The sequence below is a fragment of the Falco biarmicus genome, chromosome 12 (genome assembly GCF_023638135.1).
Source record: "Falco biarmicus isolate bFalBia1 chromosome 12, bFalBia1.pri, whole genome shotgun sequence".
Taxonomy (NCBI): domain Eukaryota; kingdom Metazoa; phylum Chordata; class Aves; order Falconiformes; family Falconidae; genus Falco; species Falco biarmicus.
The window spans coordinates 24,578-42,910 of record NC_079299.1 but is presented as its reverse complement, the minus strand read 5'-3'; the positions used below and the strand labels follow the sequence as shown (position 1 = coordinate 42,910).

The 18,333-nt window shown below is 63.5% G+C and overlaps 3 long non-coding RNA genes across 3 annotated transcripts; all 3 read left to right on the top strand.

Moving 5' to 3' along the window:
• The first annotated feature begins 645 nt into the window (after window positions 1–645).
• Window positions 646–2,736, top strand: LOC130157752 (uncharacterized). Its single transcript, XR_008825011.1, has 4 exons — window positions 646–1,112; window positions 1,217–1,392; window positions 1,636–1,788; window positions 2,300–2,736. It is a non-coding gene; the product is annotated as an uncharacterized LOC130157752 (long non-coding RNA).
• A 198-nt stretch (window positions 2,737–2,934) lies between these two features.
• Window positions 2,935–6,248, top strand: LOC130157713 (uncharacterized). The gene is made up of 5 exons (XR_008824980.1): window positions 2,935–3,004; window positions 3,925–4,626; window positions 4,731–4,906; window positions 5,150–5,302; window positions 5,812–6,248. It is a non-coding gene; the product is annotated as an uncharacterized LOC130157713 (long non-coding RNA).
• Window positions 6,249–6,446: 198 nt separating this feature from the next.
• LOC130157714 (uncharacterized) lies at window positions 6,447–9,760 on the top strand. The gene is made up of 5 exons (XR_008824981.1): window positions 6,447–6,516; window positions 7,437–8,138; window positions 8,243–8,418; window positions 8,662–8,814; window positions 9,324–9,760. It is a non-coding gene; the product is annotated as an uncharacterized LOC130157714 (long non-coding RNA).
• The last annotated feature ends 8,573 nt before the right edge of the window (window positions 9,761–18,333 follow it).

Here is an 18,333-nt window from a genome sequence, read left to right as displayed (position 1 = left end):
CTTTCCCCCAGCCGCTGGCCTGAGCCGTGGCAGCCGGCTGGGGCTGCCGGCCCCCGCGGGCCGCAGAGAGGCTGCCTCGGGGCCTGCGGTAACGCTGTCGCGGGGTGGGGGGGGGTGGGGGGGGGTGGGGGGGGGTGTGTGTGGCTCAGGAGCCTCTTCCCGCCCCTGCGAGCGGGCCAGAGCAAGAAAAGGCAGCCGGCAGCGGAATCCCCAGCCGTCGCCCCCGACTGCTGCTTTCTCCGCAAGCCTTTTAACTGCCGGGGAGGGCTGGGAGGCAGCGGCAGCTCAGGTGTCTGGCTGATCTTGTGTCGTGACAGTCAGCTCCGGGGCCGGAGCAGCCGAGGGGAAGAGGCCTTTTGGTTTGCTTCCCCGCGAAACCGGGGGTCTTTTGTTTTCCCTTTGTCCCTAGGTTCGTCCGGAAGCGTCCGTCGACAAGTCAAGGGGAGCGGAACCGAAGGTCGCTCGAGATGTTACTTCGCCACGCGTGCCTCGTGCTTGCGAGTCGGACTGCTGACTACGGAGGGATCCCTTTTGTAGCCGCCGAGGGCCCGCGAGGCTCCGTGTGCCCGCCGCTGCCGAGTGCTGCGCTGCGGCTCGGGCAACGGCCGGGGAGGAATGGTCGGTCCCCTCGTGGTAACGCAGCCGGGCCTGCTAGGCGCTTAGAGCCGCGCGTCCGGCCGGGCAGTATTGTTTTCCGAGGCTGTAAAGGAGCCCGAGGTATAAACCCGCTTGACGTTTCCGTACGGCGGTGCGCTTTGTCGGAGAGCTGGGCCCTACTGACGGAGCTGGCACAGGGTTCCCGCGGGACTCCGGCTTTGCCCGTCTCGTGGAAAGGCTCCAGAGCCTGCTTGGGAAGCCGCTTGACAAGGCACGGCTTTGCCGTGATTTTTACGCCGGAATTCCGACGGTAACGCCAATGCCACGTGTTAGCCTTTCTCCAGCAGCTCCTCAAAGCAGAGTGAGCCTTAAGAATCGGATTGCCTTTTAACGAAATTCGAAACAAAGCGGCGGGGTGAAGCGGCTGGAAGCGTCCTGCCAGTCTGCCGTGGGTATCGCTGCCGTGCGTGTTACCTGCCTGTCTGCCGATCGCTCCTGCCTCTTGTTGTGGCCCGGTAATTCCTCTGGGGAAGGCGTTGGGCTCTGACCGCAGCGCACCCCGACTCCCTCCTGACCCCGGCGAGACGTGATGGGTGTTTGCCTTCCTCCCCTTTCACAGGGCCTCGGCTGTTGCGTGCAGAGAAGCTGTCAGCCTCGTGAGAGAGCACGCCGCCGGCAAGCGCATCGTGGTGCTTCGGTACCGAGCTGAGGCCGCAGGCGTCCGTCTTTTGTTTGCGAAAAGGGATCGCGAGGAAAGGTGCTGGCCTCGGAGGGGGAGAGGTGGCGGGGGAACAGGTAGGAGGCAGCTCTTTCAACCGGTTTTAGGCTTAACTCCTGGGTGCCTGAGCACGGTTCTGGGCTTCGGGGGGTTGGCTTTCGGCTTTTCGCCTTCAGCGCGTCCTCCGTCACCGCTGTCGGCGCGCGCTGAGCTGCGGCTCAGGGGACTGCGGCGATACAGGCCGTGTGCGTGCCAGCCGTCCTCGAGGCTAGAGCTGTATTCTGCTTGTTACCCTGATGAAAGCGTTTCTTTTTTTCTAGGGGGCGTTCCCACAAGGCAGTGGTGTGGAGCCGAAGGGGACTGCGACGGAACGGTGACGGAGCCGTTTGGACCGAGTCTTGAAGATAGATCGCTCGGGTTTTTGTCCGAGGAAACTTCGTCTCGAGACGGTCCTATCGCTCGCTGGCAACGTGGTAGGAAAACTGCTTTGTTGATCTTGACGGCGCAGTGTGTTGGGAGTATTAAGATTCCTCGAGAGATCAGAAGCGAGTAGGTTGTTTCTCTAAGGGAAAGGGGAATAGGCCTGTATCGTTAAAGGAAAGACTCAGAGTGGGTTTTGTTTCTCTCAAGTACAAAGCGCCCCATCTCAAGGGATTGCAAAGTCTGAAACGATGGTTCAAAAGCAGACTTGTGCTGTTTGCAAAGCGTCTGTTGCACTGCTCAAAGACAAAAGACGCTCACCCCGAGAAAGTTTTTGGAAACCGATGTCCGATAGGCACGGGGAAAGAGCTGCAGAGGTTTACGTATCGTCTGTCGAATTCTGTTCTCTTTCGTGCCCTTCCATTTTACGATAAAAACTTTCGTGACCCCTTTTCCCGTTCAGGCACTGTTGCTAGTGTTTTTATAAGGGGGGAAAAAAAAGCGTAAGCCTGGTCTCTCGAGTGATTTTTTTTTTTTTTTTTTTTTTTTTTTCTTTTTCGCTAGACTAGTGGAATCGAGAATGTTCGCTGCCAGAACTTCATCCACCGAGATGGGACGCCAGGCAACTTCCTAACGGGCCGTGGGCAGAGTTCCCCTCTTGATGCCGTGCCTATATAATAAACTGTGCAGTCCGTTAGCTAGACGGGCTGCAGTACCCAATTTTTTTCGCCAGGCGGCAGCACCGCGCCCGCCCCCGGCGGAGTAAGGGCAGCGCATGCGCAGACGCGGCTTGACGCCGAAGGGGGCGTGGCTTGCGGGCACGTCGCGGGCCGATGACGCAATCCGGCTTCGGCGCATGCGCAGAAGGGGTTTCTGGCAAACTAAGGGCAGCGCATGCGCAGACGCGGCTTGACGCCGAAGGGGGCGGGGCTTCCGGCTTCGTCGCAGCCCGATGACGCAACACGCCTCGGCGCATGCGCAGAAGGGCTTTCTGGCAAACTAAGGGCGGCGCATGCGCAGACGCGCCTTGACGCCGAAGGGGCGGGGCTTCCGGCCTCGGGCGTACGGGCAGATGACGCAATCGCGCTTCGGCGCATGCGCAGAAGCCTTTCTGGCCGACCGGGGGCGGCGCATGCGCAGAAGCGGCTTTGACCCCCCCCCCCCTAGGGGCGGGGCTTCCGGCCTCGTGCGTAGGGGCAGATGGCGCATCCGGCCCGGGAAAGGCGGGTTCACTCCCGGCCCGCGCGGCGCGCTGGAGCGGCCGTGGAGGTACGGAGCCTTCGCCGGGAGCCCGGAAGACTTTCGGGCCGGGACGTGCGGCGGCGCGCTCGGGCTGAAGGGCGGGCCGGGGGCCGGCGGGCAGCGGCCCGGTCGGGGGGGGGGATGTGGCGGCCCGGCGCTCGGCCGCGGCAGGGAGCGCCTGGTGCCGGCGGCGGGCGGGCTGAGGCAGGCGGGCGGCCCGGCCCGGGACCGGCGGGGCTGCCGCCGGTTCTCGTCTCCCCGGCAGGGACGGTGGTCAGCGGGCTCCTCACGGGGCTGCCCTTTTCTGGGTGAGTGGGTTTTTGTTTGGTTTTTTTTTTCTGTTTTTTTTTTTGTTTTTTTTTTTTTTTTCTCTCGGAGCCGCGCCGCTACCTCGGCGAGGAGCGCGCGGCGGGGCGGCCCCGGTGCTCGCTCGTGGCGGCGGCGCCCGGGAGAGGGGTCGGCCCGCGCCGCCCCGCCGCCCCCCCGCCGCCGCCTGCGGGCTGCCCGGGCAGCCGCCGCAGCCCTGCGCGGGGCTTTGTCTTTCCCCCAGCCGCTGGCCTGAGCCGTGGCAGCCGGCTGGGGCTGCCGGCCCCCGCGGGCCGCAGAGAGGCTGCCTCGGGGCCTGCGGTAACGCTGTCGCGGGGTGGGGGGGGGTGGGGGGGGGTGGGGGGGGTGTGTGTGGCTCAGGAGCCTCTTCCCGCCCCTGCGAGCGGGCCAGAGCAAGAAAAGGCAGCCGGCAGCGGAATCCCCAGCCGTCGCCCCCGACTGCTGCTTTCTCCGCAAGCCTTTTAACTGCCGGGGAGGGCTGGGAGGCAGCGGCAGCTCAGGTGTCTGGCTGATCTTGTGTCGTGACAGTCAGCTCCGGGGCCGGAGCAGCCGAGGGGAAGAGGCCTTTTGGTTTGCTTCCCCGCGAAACCGGGGGTCTTTTGTTTTCCCTTTGTCCCTAGGTTCGTCCGGAAGCGTCCGTCGACAAGTCAAGGGGAGCGGAACCGAAGGTCGCTCGAGATGTTACTTCGCCACGCGTGCCTCGTGCTTGCGAGTCGGACTGCTGACTACGGAGGGATCCCTTTTGTAGCCGCCGAGGGCCCGCGAGGCTCCGTGTGCCCGCCGCTGCCGAGTGCTGCGCTGCGGCTCGGGCAACGGCCGGGGAGGAATGGTCGGTCCCTCGTGGTAACGCAGCCGGGCCTGCTAGGCGCTTAGAGCCGCGCGTCCGGCCGGGCAGTATTGTTTTCCGAGGCTGTAAAGGAGCCCGAGGTATAAACCCGCTTGACGTTTCCGTACGGCGGTGCGCTTTGTCGGAGAGCTGGGCCCTACTGACGGAGCTGGCACAGGGTTCCCGCGGGACTCCGGCTTTGCCCGTCTCGTGGAAAGGCTCCAGAGCCTGCTTGGGAAGCCGCTTGACAAGGCACGGCTTTGCCGTGATTTTTACGCCGGAATTCCGACGGTAACGCCAATGCCACGTGTTAGCCTTTCTCCAGCAGCTCCTCAAAGCAGAGTGAGCCTTAAGAATCGGATTGCCTTTTAACGAAATTCGAAACAAAGCGGCGGGGTGAAGCGGCTGGAAGCGTCCTGCCAGTCTGCCGTGGGTATCGCTGCCGTGCGTGTTACCTGCCTGTCTGCCGATCGCTCCTGCCTCTTGTTGTGGCCCGGTAATTCCTCTGGGGAAGGCGTTGGGCTCTGACCGCAGCGCACCCCGACTCCCTCCTGACCCCGGCGAGACGTGATGGGTGTTTGCCTTCCTCCCCTTTCACAGGGCCTCGGCTGTTGCGTGCAGAGAAGCTGTCAGCCTCGTGAGAGAGCACGCCGCCGGCAAGCGCATCGTGGTGCTTCGGTACCGAGCTGAGGCCGCAGGCGTCCGTCTTTTGTTTGCGAAAAGGGATCGCGAGGAAAGGTGCTGGCCTCGGAGGGGGAGAGGTGGCGGGGGAACAGGTAGGAGGCAGCTCTTTCAACCGGTTTTAGGCTTAACTCCTGGGTGCCTGAGCACGGTTCTGGGCTTCGGGGGGTTGGCTTTCGGCTTTTCGCCTTCAGCGCGTCCTCCGTCACCGCTGTCGGCGCGCGCTGAGCTGCGGCTCAGGGGACTGCGGCGATACAGGCCGTGTGCGTGCCAGCCGTCCTCGAGGCTAGAGCTGTATTCTGCTTGTTACCCTGATGAAAGCGTTTCTTTTTTTCTAGGGGGCGTTCCCACAAGGCAGTGGTGTGGAGCCGAAGGGGACTGCGACGGAACGGTGACGGAGCCGTTTGGACCGAGTCTTGAAGATAGATCGCTCGGGTTTTTGTCCGAGGAAACTTCGTCTCGAGACGGTCCTATCGCTCGCTGGCAACGTGGTAGGAAACTGCTTTGTTGATCTTGACGGCGCAGTGTGTTGGGAGTATTAAGATTCCTCGAGAGATCAGAAGCGAGTAGGTTGTTTCTCTAAGGGAAAGGGGAATAGGCCTGTATCGTTAAAGGAAAGACTCAGAGTGGGTTTTGTTTCTCTCAAGTACAAAGCGCCCCATCTCAAGGGATTGCAAAGTCTGAAACGATGGTTCAAAAGCAGACTTGTGCTGTTTGCAAAGCGTCTGTTGCACTGCTCAAAGACAAAAGACGCTCACCCGAGAAAGTTTTTGGAAACCGATGTCCGATAGGCACGGGGAAAGAGCTGCAGAGGTTTACGTATCGTCTGTCGAATTCTGTTCTCTTTCGTGCCCTTCCATTTTACGATAAAAACTTTCGTGACCCCTTTTCCCGTTCAGGCACTGTTGCTAGTGTTTTTATAAGGGGGGAAAAAAAAGCGTAAGCCTGGTCTCTCGAGTGATTTTTTTTTTTTTTTTTTTTTTTTTTTCTTTTTCGCTAGACTAGTGGAATCGAGAATGTTCGCTGCCAGAACTTCATCCACCGAGATGGGACGCCAGGCAACTTCCTAACGGGCCGTGGGCAGAGTTCCCCTCTTGATGCCGTGCCTATATAATAAACTGTGCAGTCCGTTAGCTAGACGGGCTGCAGTACCCAATTTTTTTCGCCAGGCGGCAGCACCGCGCCCGCCCCCGGCGGAGTAAGGGCAGCGCATGCGCAGACGCGGCTTGACGCCGAAGGGGGCGTGGCTTGCGGGCACGTCGCGGGCCGATGACGCAATCCGGCTTCGGCGCATGCGCAGAAGGGGTTTCTGGCAAACTAAGGGCAGCGCATGCGCAGACGCGGCTTGACGCCGAAGGGGGCGGGGCTTCCGGCTTCGTCGCAGCCCGATGACGCAACACGCCTCGGCGCATGCGCAGAAGGGCTTTCTGGCAAACTAAGGGCGGCGCATGCGCAGACGCGCCTTGACGCCGAAGGGGCGGGGCTTCCGGCCTCGGGCGTACGGGCAGATGACGCAATCGCGCTTCGGCGCATGCGCAGAAGCCTTTCTGGCCGACCGGGGGCGGCGCATGCGCAGAAGCGGCTTTGACCCCCCCCCCCCTAGGGGCGGGGCTTCCGGCCTCGTGCGTAGGGGCAGATGGCGCATCCGGCCCGGGAAAGGCGGGTTCACTCCCGGCCCGCGCGGCGCGCTGGAGCGGCCGTGGAGGTACGGAGCCTTCGCCGGGAGCCCGGAAGACTTTCGGGCCGGGACGTGCGGCGGCGCGCTCGGGCTGAAGGGCGGCCGGGGGCCGGCGGGCAGCGGCCCGGTCGGGGGGGGGATGTGGCGGCCCGGCGCTCGGCCGCGGCAGGGAGCGCCTGGTGCCGGCGGCGGGCGGGCTGAGGCAGGCGGGCGGCCCGGCCCGGGACCGGCGGGGCTGCCGCCGGTTCTCGTCTCCCCGGCAGGGACGGTGGTCAGCGGGCTCCTCACGGGGCTGCCCTTTTCTGGGTGAGTGGGTTTTTGTTTGGTTTTTTTTTTCTGTTTTTTTTTTTGTTTTTTTTTTTTTTTTTCTCTCGGAGCCGCGCCGCTACCTCGGCGAGGAGCGGCGGCGGGGCGGCCCCGGTGCTCGCTCGTGGCGGCGGCGCCCGGGAGAGGGGTCGGCCCGCGCCGCCCCGCCGCCCCCCCGCCGCCGCCTGCGGGCTGCCCGGGCAGCCGCCGCAGCCCTGCGCGGGGCTTTGTCTTTCCCCCAGCCGCTGGCCTGAGCCGTGGCAGCCGGCTGGGGCTGCCGGCCCCCGCGGGCCGCAGAGAGGCTGCCTCGGGGCCTGCGGTAACGCTGTCGCGGGGTGGGGGGGGTGGGGGGGGGGGGTGGGGGGGGTGTGTGTGGCTCAGGAGCCTCTTCCCGCCCCTGCGAGCGGGCCAGAGCAAGAAAAGGCAGCCGGCAGCGGAATCCCCAGCCGTCGCCCCCGACTGCTGCTTTCTCCGCAAGCCTTTTAACTGCCGGGGAGGGCTGGGAGGCAGCGGCAGCTCAGGTGTCTGGCTGATCTTGTGTCGTGACAGTCAGCTCCGGGGCCGGAGCAGCCGAGGGGAAGAGGCCTTTTGGTTTGCTTCCCCGCGAAACCGGGGGTCTTTTGTTTTCCCTTTGTCCCTAGGTTCGTCCGGAAGCGTCCGTCGACAAGTCAAGGGGAGCGGAACCGAAGGTCGCTCGAGATGTTACTTCGCCACGCGTGCCTCGTGCTTGCGAGTCGGACTGCTGACTACGGAGGGATCCCTTTTGTAGCCGCCGAGGGCCCGCGAGGCTCCGTGTGCCCGCCGCTGCCGAGTGCTGCGCTGCGGCTCGGGCAACGGCCGGGGAGGAATGGTCGGTCCCTCGTGGTAACGCAGCCGGGCCTGCTAGGCGCTTAGAGCCGCGCGTCCGGCCGGGCAGTATTGTTTTCCGAGGCTGTAAAGGAGCCCGAGGTATAAACCCGCTTGACGTTTCCGTACGGCGGTGCGCTTTGTCGGAGAGCTGGGCCCTACTGACGGAGCTGGCACAGGGTTCCCGCGGGACTCCGGCTTTGCCCGTCTCGTGGAAAGGCTCCAGAGCCTGCTTGGGAAGCCGCTTGACAAGGCACGGCTTTGCCGTGATTTTTACGCCGGAATTCCGACGGTAACGCCAATGCCACGTGTTAGCCTTTCTCCAGCAGCTCCTCAAAGCAGAGTGAGCCTTAAGAATCGGATTGCCTTTTAACGAAATTCGAAACAAAGCGGCGGGGTGAAGCGGCTGGAAGCGTCCTGCCAGTCTGCCGTGGGTATCGCTGCCGTGCGTGTTACCTGCCTGTCTGCCGATCGCTCCTGCCTCTTGTTGTGGCCCGGTAATTCCTCTGGGGAAGGCGTTGGGCTCTGACCGCAGCGCACCCCGACTCCCTCCTGACCCCGGCGAGACGTGATGGGTGTTTGCCTTCCTCCCCTTTCACAGGGCCTCGGCTGTTGCGTGCAGAGAAGCTGTCAGCCTCGTGAGAGAGCACGCCGCCGGCAAGCGCATCGTGGTGCTTCGGTACCGAGCTGAGGCCGCAGGCGTCCGTCTTTTGTTTGCGAAAAGGGATCGCGAGGAAAGGTGCTGGCCTCGGAGGGGGAGAGGTGGCGGGGGAACAGGTAGGAGGCAGCTCTTTCAACCGGTTTTAGGCTTAACTCCTGGGTGCCTGAGCACGGTTCTGGGCTTCGGGGGGTTGGCTTTCGGCTTTTCGCCTTCAGCGCGTCCTCCGTCACCGCTGTCGGCGCGCGCTGAGCTGCGGCTCAGGGGACTGCGGCGATACAGGCCGTGTGCGTGCCAGCCGTCCTCGAGGCTAGAGCTGTATTCTGCTTGTTACCCTGATGAAAGCGTTTCTTTTTTTCTAGGGGGCGTTCCCACAAGGCAGTGGTGTGGAGCCGAAGGGGACTGCGACGGAACGGTGACGGAGCCGTTTGGACCGAGTCTTGAAGATAGATCGCTCGGGTTTTTGTCCGAGGAAACTTCGTCTCGAGACGGTCCTATCGCTCGCTGGCAACGTGGTAGGAAACTGCTTTGTTGATCTTGACGGCGCAGTGTGTTGGGAGTATTAAGATTCCTCGAGAGATCAGAAGCGAGTAGGTTGTTTCTCTAAGGGAAAGGGGAATAGGCCTGTATCGTTAAAGGAAAGACTCAGAGTGGGTTTTGTTTCTCTCAAGTACAAAGCGCCCCATCTCAAGGGATTGCAAAGTCTGAAACGATGGTTCAAAAGCAGACTTGTGCTGTTTGCAAAGCGTCTGTTGCACTGCTCAAAGACAAAAGACGCTCACCCGAGAAAGTTTTTGGAAACCGATGTCCGATAGGCACGGGGAAAGAGCTGCAGAGGTTTACGTATCGTCTGTCGAATTCTGTTCTCTTTCGTGCCCTTCCATTTTACGATAAAAACTTTCGTGACCCCTTTTCCCGTTCAGGCACTGTTGCTAGTGTTTTTATAAGGGGGGAAAAAAAAGCGTAAGCCTGGTCTCTCGAGTGATTTTTTTTTTTTTTTTTTTTTTTTTTTCTTTTTCGCTAGACTAGTGGAATCGAGAATGTTCGCTGCCAGAACTTCATCCACCGAGATGGGACGCCAGGCAACTTCCTAACGGGCCGTGGGCAGAGTTCCCCTCTTGATGCCGTGCCTATATAATAAACTGTGCAGTCCGTTAGCTAGACGGGCTGCAGTACCCAATTTTTTTCGCCAGGCGGCAGCACCGCGCCCGCCCCCGGCGGAGTAAGGGCAGCGCATGCGCAGACGCGGCTTGACGCCGAAGGGGGCGTGGCTTGCGGGCACGTCGCGGGCCGATGACGCAATCCGGCTTCGGCGCATGCGCAGAAGGGGTTTCTGGCAAACTAAGGGCAGCGCATGCGCAGACGCGGCTTGACGCCGAAGGGGGCGGGGCTTCCGGCTTCGTCGCAGCCCGATGACGCAACACGCCTCGGCGCATGCGCAGAAGGGCTTTCTGGCAAACTAAGGGCGGCGCATGCGCAGACGCGCCTTGACGCCGAAGGGGCGGGGCTTCCGGCCTCGGGCGTACGGGCAGATGACGCAATCGCGCTTCGGCGCATGCGCAGAAGCCTTTCTGGCCGACCGGGGGCGGCGCATGCGCAGAAGCGGCTTTGACCCCCCCCCCCCTAGGGGCGGGGCTTCCGGCCTCGTGCGTAGGGGCAGATGGCGCATCCGGCCCGGGAAAGGCGGGTTCACTCCCGGCCCGCGCGGCGCGCTGGAGCGGCCGTGGAGGTACGGAGCCTTCGCCGGGAGCCCGGAAGACTTTCGGGCCGGGACGTGCGGCGGCGCGCTCGGGCTGAAGGGCGGCCGGGGGCCGGCGGGCAGCGGCCCGGTCGGGGGGGGGATGTGGCGGCCCGGCGCTCGGCCGCGGCAGGGAGCGCCTGGTGCCGGCGGCGGGCGGGCTGAGGCAGGCGGGCGGCCCGGCCCGGGACCGGCGGGGCTGCCGCCGGTTCTCGTCTCCCCGGCAGGGACGGTGGTCAGCGGGCTCCTCACGGGGCTGCCCTTTTCTGGGTGAGTGGGTTTTTGTTTGGGTTTTTTTTTCTGTTTTTTTTTTTGTTTTTTTTTTTTTTTTCTCTCGGAGCCGCGCCGCTACCTCGGCGAGGAGCGGCGGCGGGGCGGCCCCGGTGCTCGCTCGTGGCGGCGGCGCCCGGGAGAGGGGTCGGCCCGCGCCGCCCCGCCGCCCCCCCGCCGCCGCCTGCGGGCTGCCCGGGCAGCCGCCGCAGCCCTGCGCGGGGCTTTGTCTTTCCCCCAGCCGCTGGCCTGAGCCGTGGCAGCCGGCTGGGGCTGCCGGCCCCCGCGGGCCGCAGAGAGGCTGCCTCGGGGCCTGCGGTAACGCTGTCGCGGGGTGGGGGGGGTGGGGGGGGGGGTGGGGGGGGGTGTGTGTGGCTCAGGAGCCTCTTCCCGCCCCTGCGAGCGGGCCAGAGCAAGAAAAGGCAGCCGGCAGCGGAATCCCCAGCCGTCGCCCCCGACTGCTGCTTTCTCCGCAAGCCTTTTAACTGCCGGGGAGGGCTGGGAGGCAGCGGCAGCTCAGGTGTCTGGCTGATCTTGTGTCGTGACAGTCAGCTCCGGGGCCGGAGCAGCCGAGGGGAAGAGGCCTTTTGGTTTGCTTCCCCGCGAAACCGGGGGTCTTTTGTTTTCCCTTTGTCCCTAGGTTCGTCCGGAAGCGTCCGTCGACAAGTCAAGGGGAGCGGAACCGAAGGTCGCTGGAGATGTTACTTTGCCACGCGTGCCTCGTGCTTGCGAGTCGGACTGCTGACTACGGAGGGATCACTTTTGTAGCCGCCGAGGGCCCGCGAGGCTCCGTGTGCCCGCCGCTGCCGAGTGCTGCGCTGCGGCTCGGGCAACGGCCGGGGAGGAATGGTCGGTCCCTCGTGGTAACGCAGCCGGGCCTGCTAGGCGCTTAGAGCCGCGCGTCCGGCCGGGCAGTATTGTTTTCCGAGGCTGTAAAGGAGCCCGAGGTATAAACCCGCTTTACGTTTCCGTACGGCGGTGCGCTTTGTCGGAGAGCTCGGCCCTACTGACGGAGCTGGCACAGGGTTCCCGCGGGACTCCGGCTTTGCCCGTCTCGTGGAAAGGCTCCAGAGCCTGCTTGGGAAGCCGCTTGACAAGGCACGGCTTTGCCGTGATTTTTACGCCGGAATTCCGACGGTAACGCCAATGCCACGTGTTAGCCTTTCTCCAGCAGCTCCTCAAAGCAGAGTGAGCCTTAAGAATCGGATTGCCTTTTAACGAAATTCGAAACAAAGCGGCGGGGTGAAGCGGCTGGAAGCGTCCTGCCAGTCTGCCGTGGGTATCGCTGCCGTGCGTGTTACCTGCCTGTCTGCCGATCGCTCCTGCCTCTTGTTGTGGCCCGGTAATTCCTCTGGGGAAGGCGTTGGGCTCTGACCGCAGCGCACCCCGACTCCCTCCTGACCCCGGCGAGACGTGATGGGTGTTTGCCTTCCTCCCCTTTCACAGGGCCTCGGCTGTTGCGTGCAGAGAAGCTGTCAGCCTTGTGAGAGAGCACGCCGCCGGCAAGCGCATCGTGGTGCTTCGGTACCGAGCTGAGGCCGCAGGCGTCCGTCTTTTGTTTGCGAAAAGGGATCGCGAGGAAAGGTGCTGGCCTCGGAGGGGGAGAGGTGGCGGGGGGAACAGGTAGGAGGCAGCTCTTTCAGCCGGTTTTAGGCTTAACTCCCGGGTGCCTGAGCACGGTTCTGGGCTTCGGGGGGGTTGGCTTTCGGCTTTTCGCCTTCAGCGCGTCCTCCGTCACCGCTGTCGGCGCGCGCTGAGCTGCGGCTCAGGGGACTGCGGCGATACAGGCCGTGTGCGTGCCAGCCGTCCTCGAGGCTAGAGCTGTATTCTGCTTGTTACCCTGATGAAAGCGTTTCTTTTTTTCTAGGGGGCGTTCCCACAAGGCAGTGGTGTGGAGCCGAAGGGGACTGCGACGGAACGGTGACGGAGCCGTTTGGACCGAGTCTTGAAGATAGATCGCTCGGGTTTTTGTCCGAGGAAACTTCGTCTCGAGACGGTCCTATCGCTCGCTGGCAACGTGGTAGGAAACTGCTTTGTTGATCTTGACGGCGCAGTGTGTTGGGAGTATTAAGATTCCTCGAGAGATCAGAAGCGAGTAGGTTGTTTCTCTAAGGGAAAGGGGAATAGGCCTGTATCGTTAAAGGAAAGACTCAGAGTGGGTTTTGTTTCTCTCAAGTACAAAGCGCCCCATCTCAAGGGATTGCAAAGTCTGAAACGATGGTTCAAAAGCAGACTTGTGCTGTTTGCAAAGCGTCTGTTGCACTGCTCAAAGACAAAAGACGCTCACACCGAGAAAGTTTTTGGAAACCGATGTCCGAGAGGCACGGGGAAAGAGCTGCAGAGGTTTACGTATCGTCTGTCGAATTCTGTTCTCTTTCGTGCCCTTCCATTTTACGATAAAAACTTTCGTGACCCCTTTTACCGTTCAGGCACTGTTGCTAGTGTTTTTATAAGGGGGGAAAAAAAAGCGTAAGCCTGGTCTCTCGAGTGATTTTTTTTTTTTTTTTTTTTTTTTTTCTTTTTCGCTAGACTAGTGGAATCGAGAATGTTCGCTGCCAGAACTTCATCCACCGAGATGGGAAGCCAGGCAACTTCCTAACGGGCCGTGGGCAGAGTTCCCCTCTTGATGCCGTGCCTATATAATAAACTGCGCAGTCCGTTAGCTAGACGGGCTGCAGTACCCAATTTTTTTCGCCAGGCGGCAGCACCGCGCCCCCCCCCGGCGGAGTAAGGGCAGCGCATGCGCAGACGCGGCTTGACGCCGAAGGGGGCGTGGCTTCCGGGCACGTCGCGGGCCGATGACGCAATCCGGCTTCGGCGCATGCGCAGAAGGGGTTTCTGGCAAACTAAGGGCAGCGCATGCGCAGACGCGGCTTGACGCCGAAGGGGGCGGGGCTTCCGGCTTCGTCGCAGCCCGATGACGCAACACGCCTCGGCGCATGCGCAGAAGGGCTGTCTGGCCAAGGAAGGTCGGCGCATGCGCAGAAAGCGGCTTTGACCCTTAGGGGCGGGGCTTCCGGCCCCCTGCGTCTGGGCAGATGACGCAATCCGGGTTTGGCGCATGCGCAGAAGCCTTTCTGGCCGACCGAGGGCGGCGCATGCGCAGAAGCGGCTTTGACCCCCTAGGGGCGGGGCTTCCGGCCTCGTGCGTAGGGGCAGATGGCGCATCCGGCCCGGGAAAGGTGGGTTCACTCCCGGCCCGCGCGGCGCGCTGGAGCGGCCGTGGAGGTGCGGAGCCTTCGCCGGGAGCCCGGAAGACTTTCGGGCCGGGACGTGCGGCGGCGCGCTCGGGCTGAAGGGCGGCCGGGGGCCGGCGGGCAGCGGCCCGGTCGGGGGGGGGATGTGGCGGCCCGGCGCTCGGCCGCGGCAGGGAGCGCCTCGTGCCGGCGGCGGGCGGGCTGAGGCAGGCGGGCGGCCCGGCCCGGGACCGGCGGGGCTGCCGCCGGTTCTCGTCTCCCCGGCAGGGACGGTGGTCAGCGGGCTCCTCACGGGGCTGCCCTTTTCTGGGTGGGTGGTTTTTTGTTTTTTTTGTTTTTTTTGTTTTTTTTTTTTTTTTTTTTTTTTTCTCTCGGAGCCGCGCCGCTACCTCGGCGAGGAGCGGCGGCGGGGCGGCCCCGGTGCTCGCTCGTGGCGGCGGCGCCCGGGAGAGGGGTCGGCCCGCGCCGCCCCGCCGCCCACCCGCCGCCGCCTGCGGGCTGCCCGGGCAGCCGCCGCAGCCCTGCGCGGGGCTTTGTCTTTCCCCCAGCCGCTGGCCTGAGCCGTGGCAGCCGGCTGGGGCTGCCGGCCCCCGCGGGCCGCAGAGAGGCTGCCTCGGGGCCTGCGGTAACGCTGTCGCGGGGGGGGGGTGGGGGGGTGGGGGGGTGGGGGGGGGTGTTGTGGCTCAGGAGCCTCTTCCCGCCCCTGCGAGCGGGCCAGAGCAAGAAAAGGCAGCCGGCAGCGGAATCCCCAGCCGTCGCCCCCGACTGCTGCTTTCTCCGCAAGCCTTTTAACTGCCGGGGAGGGCTGGGAGGCAGCGGCAGCTCAGGTGTCTGGCTGATCTTGTGTCGTGACAGTCAGCTCCGGGGCCGGAGCAGCCGAGGGGAAGAGGCCTTTTGGTTTGCTTCCCCGCGAAACCGGGGCCTTTTGTTTTCCCTTTGTCCCTAGGTTCGTCCGGAAGCGTCCGTCGACAAGTCAAGGGGAGCGGAACCGAAGGTCGCTCGAGATGTTACTTCGCCACGCGTGCCTCGTGCTTGCGAGTCGGACTGCTGACTACGGAGGGATCCCTTTTGTAGCCGCCGAGGGCCCGCGAGGCTCCGTGTGCCCGCCGCTTCCGAGTGCTGCGCTGCGGCTCGGGCAACGGCCGGGGAGGAATTGTCGGTCCCTCGTGGTAACGCAGCCGGGCCTGCTAGGCGCTTAGAGCCGCGCGTCCGGCCGGGCAGTATTGTTTTCCGAGGCTGTAAAGGAGCCCGAGGTATAAACCCGCTTTACGTTTCCGTACGGCGGTGCGCTTTGTCGGAGAGCTCGGCCCTACTGACGGAGCTGGCACAGGGTTCCCGCGGGACTCCGGCTTTGCCCGTCTCGTGGAAAGGCTCCAGAGCCTGCTTGGGAAGCCGCTTGACAAGGCACGGCTTTGCCGTGATTTTTACGCCGGAATTCCGACGGTAACGCCAATGCCACGTGTTAGCCTTTCTCCAGCAGCTCTTCAAAGCAGAGTGAGCCTTAAGAATCGGATTGCCTTTTAACGAAATTCGAAACAAAGCGGCGGGGTGAAGCGGCTGGAAGCGTCCTGCCAGTCTGCCGTGGGTATCGCTGCCGTGCGTGTTACCTGCCTGTCTGCCGATCGCTCCTGCCTCTTGTTGTGGCCCGGTAATTCCTCTGGGGAAGGCGTTGGGCTCTGACTGCAGCGCACCCCGTCTCCCTCCTGACCCCGGCGAGACGTGATCGGTGTTTGCCTTCCTCCCCTTTCACAGGGCCTCGGCTGTTGCGTGCAGAGAAGCTGTCAGCCTTGTGAGAGAGCACGCCGCCGGCAAGCGCATCGTGGTGCTTCGGTACCGAGCTGAGGCCGCAGGCGTCCGTCTTTTGTTTGCGGAAAGGGATCGCGAGGAAAGGTGCTGGCCTCGGAGGGGGAGAGGTGGCGGGGGAACAGGTAGGAGGCAGCTCTTTCAACCGGTTTTAGGCTTAACTCCTGGGTGCCTGAGCACGGTTCTGGGCTTCGGGGGGTTGGCTTTCGGCTTTTCGCCTTCAGCGCGTCCTCCGTCACCGCTGTCGGCGCGCGCTGAGCTGCGGCTCAGGGGACTGCGGCGATACAGGCCGTGTGCGTGCCAGCCGTCCTCAAGGCTAGAGCTGTATTCTGCTTGTTACCCTGATGAAAGCGTTTCTTTTTTTCTAGGGGGCGTTCCCACAAGGCAGTGGTGTGGAGCCGAAGGGGACTGCGATGGAACGGTGACGGAGCCGTTTGGACCGAGTCTTGAAGATAGATCGCTCGGGTTTTTGTCCGAGGAAACTTCGTCTCGAGACGGTCCTATCGCTCGCTGGCAATGTGGTAGGAAACTGCTTTGTTGATCTTGACGGCGCAGTGTGTTGGGAGTATTAAGATTCCTCGAGAGATCAGAAGCGAGTAGGTTGTTTCTCTAAGGGAAAGGGGAATAGGCCTGTATCGTTAAAGGAAAGACTCAGAGTGGGTTTTGTTTCTCTTAAGTACAAAGCGCCCCATCTCAAGGGATTGCAAAGTCTGAAACGATGGTTCAAAAGCAGACTTGTGCTGTTTGCAAAGCGTCTGTTGCACTGCTCAAAGACAAAAGACGCTCACCCGAGAAAGTTTTTGGAAACCGATGTCCGAGAGGCACGGGGAAAGAGCTGCAGAGGTTTACGTATCGTCTGTCGAATTCTGTTCTCTTTCGTGCCCTTCCATTTTACAATAAAAGCTTTCGTGACCCCTTTTCCCGTTCAGGCACTGTTGCTAGTGTTTTTATAAGGGGGGAAAAAAAAGCGTATGCCTGGTCTCTCGAGTGATTATTATTTTTTATTTTTTTTTTCTTTTTCTCTAGACTAGTGGAATCGAGAATGTTCGCTGTAAGAACTTCATCCACCGGGATGGGAAGCCAGGCAACTTCCGAACGGGCCGTGGGCAGAGTTCCCTTCTTGATGCCATGCCTCTAATAAACTGTGCAGTCTCGTTAGCTAGACGGGCTGCAGTACCCAATTTTTTTCGCCAGGTGGCAGCGCGGCCTCCCAGGCGGAGTAAGGGCAGCGCATGCGCAGACGCGGCTTGACGCCGAAGGGGCGGGGCTTCCGGCCCCGTGCGTCTGGGCCGATGACGCAATCCCGCTTTGGCGCATGCGCAGAAGGGCTGTCTGGCCAAGGAAGGTCGGCGCATGCGCAGAAGCGGCTTTGACCCTTAGGGGCGGGGCTTCCGGCCCCGTGCGTCTGGGCCGATGACGCAATCCCGCTTTGGCGCATGCGCAGAAGGGCTGTCTGGCCAAGGAAGGTCGGCGCATGCGCAGAAGCGGCTTTGACCCTTAGGGGCGGGGCTTCCGGCCCCCTGCGTCTGGGCCGATGACGCAATCCGGGTTTGGCGCATGCGCAGAAGCCTTTCTGGCCGACCGAGGGCGGCGCATGCGCAGAAGCGGCTTTGACCCCCTAGGGGCGGGGCTTCCGGCCTCGTGCGTAGGGGCAGATGGCGCATCCGGCCCGGGAAAGGTGGGTTCACTCCCGGCCCGCGCGGCGCGCTGGAGCGGCCGTGGAGGTGCGGAGCCTTCGCCGGGAGCCCGGAAGACTTTCGGGCCGGGACGTGCGGCGGCGCGCTCGGGCTGAAGGGCGGCCGGGGGCCGGCGGGCAGCGGCCCGGTCGGGGGGGATGTGGCGGCCCGGCGCTCGGCCGCGGCAGGGAGCGCCTGGTGCCGGCGGCGGGCGGGCTGAGGCAGGCGGGCGGCCCGGCCCGGGACCGGCGGGGCTGCCGCCGGTTCTCGTCTCCCCGGCAGGGACGGTGGTCAGCGGGCTCCTCACGGGGCTGCCCTTTTCTGGGTGGGTTTTTTTTTTTTGTGTCTCTCGGAGCCGCGCCGCTACCTCGGCGAGGAGCGGCGGCAGGCAGGGCGGCCCCGGTGCTCGCTCGTGGCGGCGGCGCCCGGGAGAGGGGTCGGCCCGCGCCGCCCCGCCGCCCACCCGCCGCCGCCTGCGGGCTGCCCGGGCAGCCGCCGCAGCCCTGCGCGGGGCTTTGTCTTTCCCCCAGCCGCTGGCCTGAGCCGTGGCAGGCGGCTGGGGCTGCCGGCCCCCGCGGGCCGCAGAGAGGCTGCCTCGGGGCCTGCGGTAACGCTGTCGCGGGGGGGGTGTGTGTGTGTGTGTGTGTGTGTGTGGCTCAGGAGCCTCTTCCCGCCCCTGCGAGCGGGCCAGAGCAAGAAAAGTCAGCCGGCAGCGGAATCCCCAGCCGTCGCCCCCGACTGCTGCTTTCTCCGCAAGCCTTTTAACTGCCGGGGAGGGCTGGGAGGCAGCGGCAGCTCAGGTGTCTGGCTGATCTTGTGTCGTGACAGTCAGCTCCGGGGCCGGAGCAGCCGAGGGGAAGAGGCCTTTTGGTTTGCTTCCCAGCGAAACGGGGGTCTTTTGTTTTCCCTTTGTCCCTAGGTTCGTCCGGAAGCGTCCGTCGACAAGTCAAGGGGAGCGGAACCGAAGGTCGCTGGAGATGTTACTTTGCCACGCGTGCCTCGTGCTTGCGAGTCGGACTGCTGACTACGGAGGGATCACTTTTGTAGCCGCCGAGGGCCCGCGAGGCTCCGTGTGCCCGCCGCTGCCGAGTGCTGCGCTGCGGCTCGGGCAACGGCCGGGGAGGAATTGTCGGTCCCTCGTGGTAACGCAGCCGGGCCTGCTAGGCGCTTAGAGCCGCGCGTCCGGCCGGGCAGTATTGTTTTCCGAGGCTGTAAAGGAGCCCGAGGTATAAACCCGCTTTACGTTTCCGTACGGCGGTGCGCTTTGTCGGAGAGCTCGGCCGTACTGACGGAGCTGGCACAGGGTTCCCGCGGGACTCCGGCTTTGCCCGTCTCGTGGAAAGGCTCCAG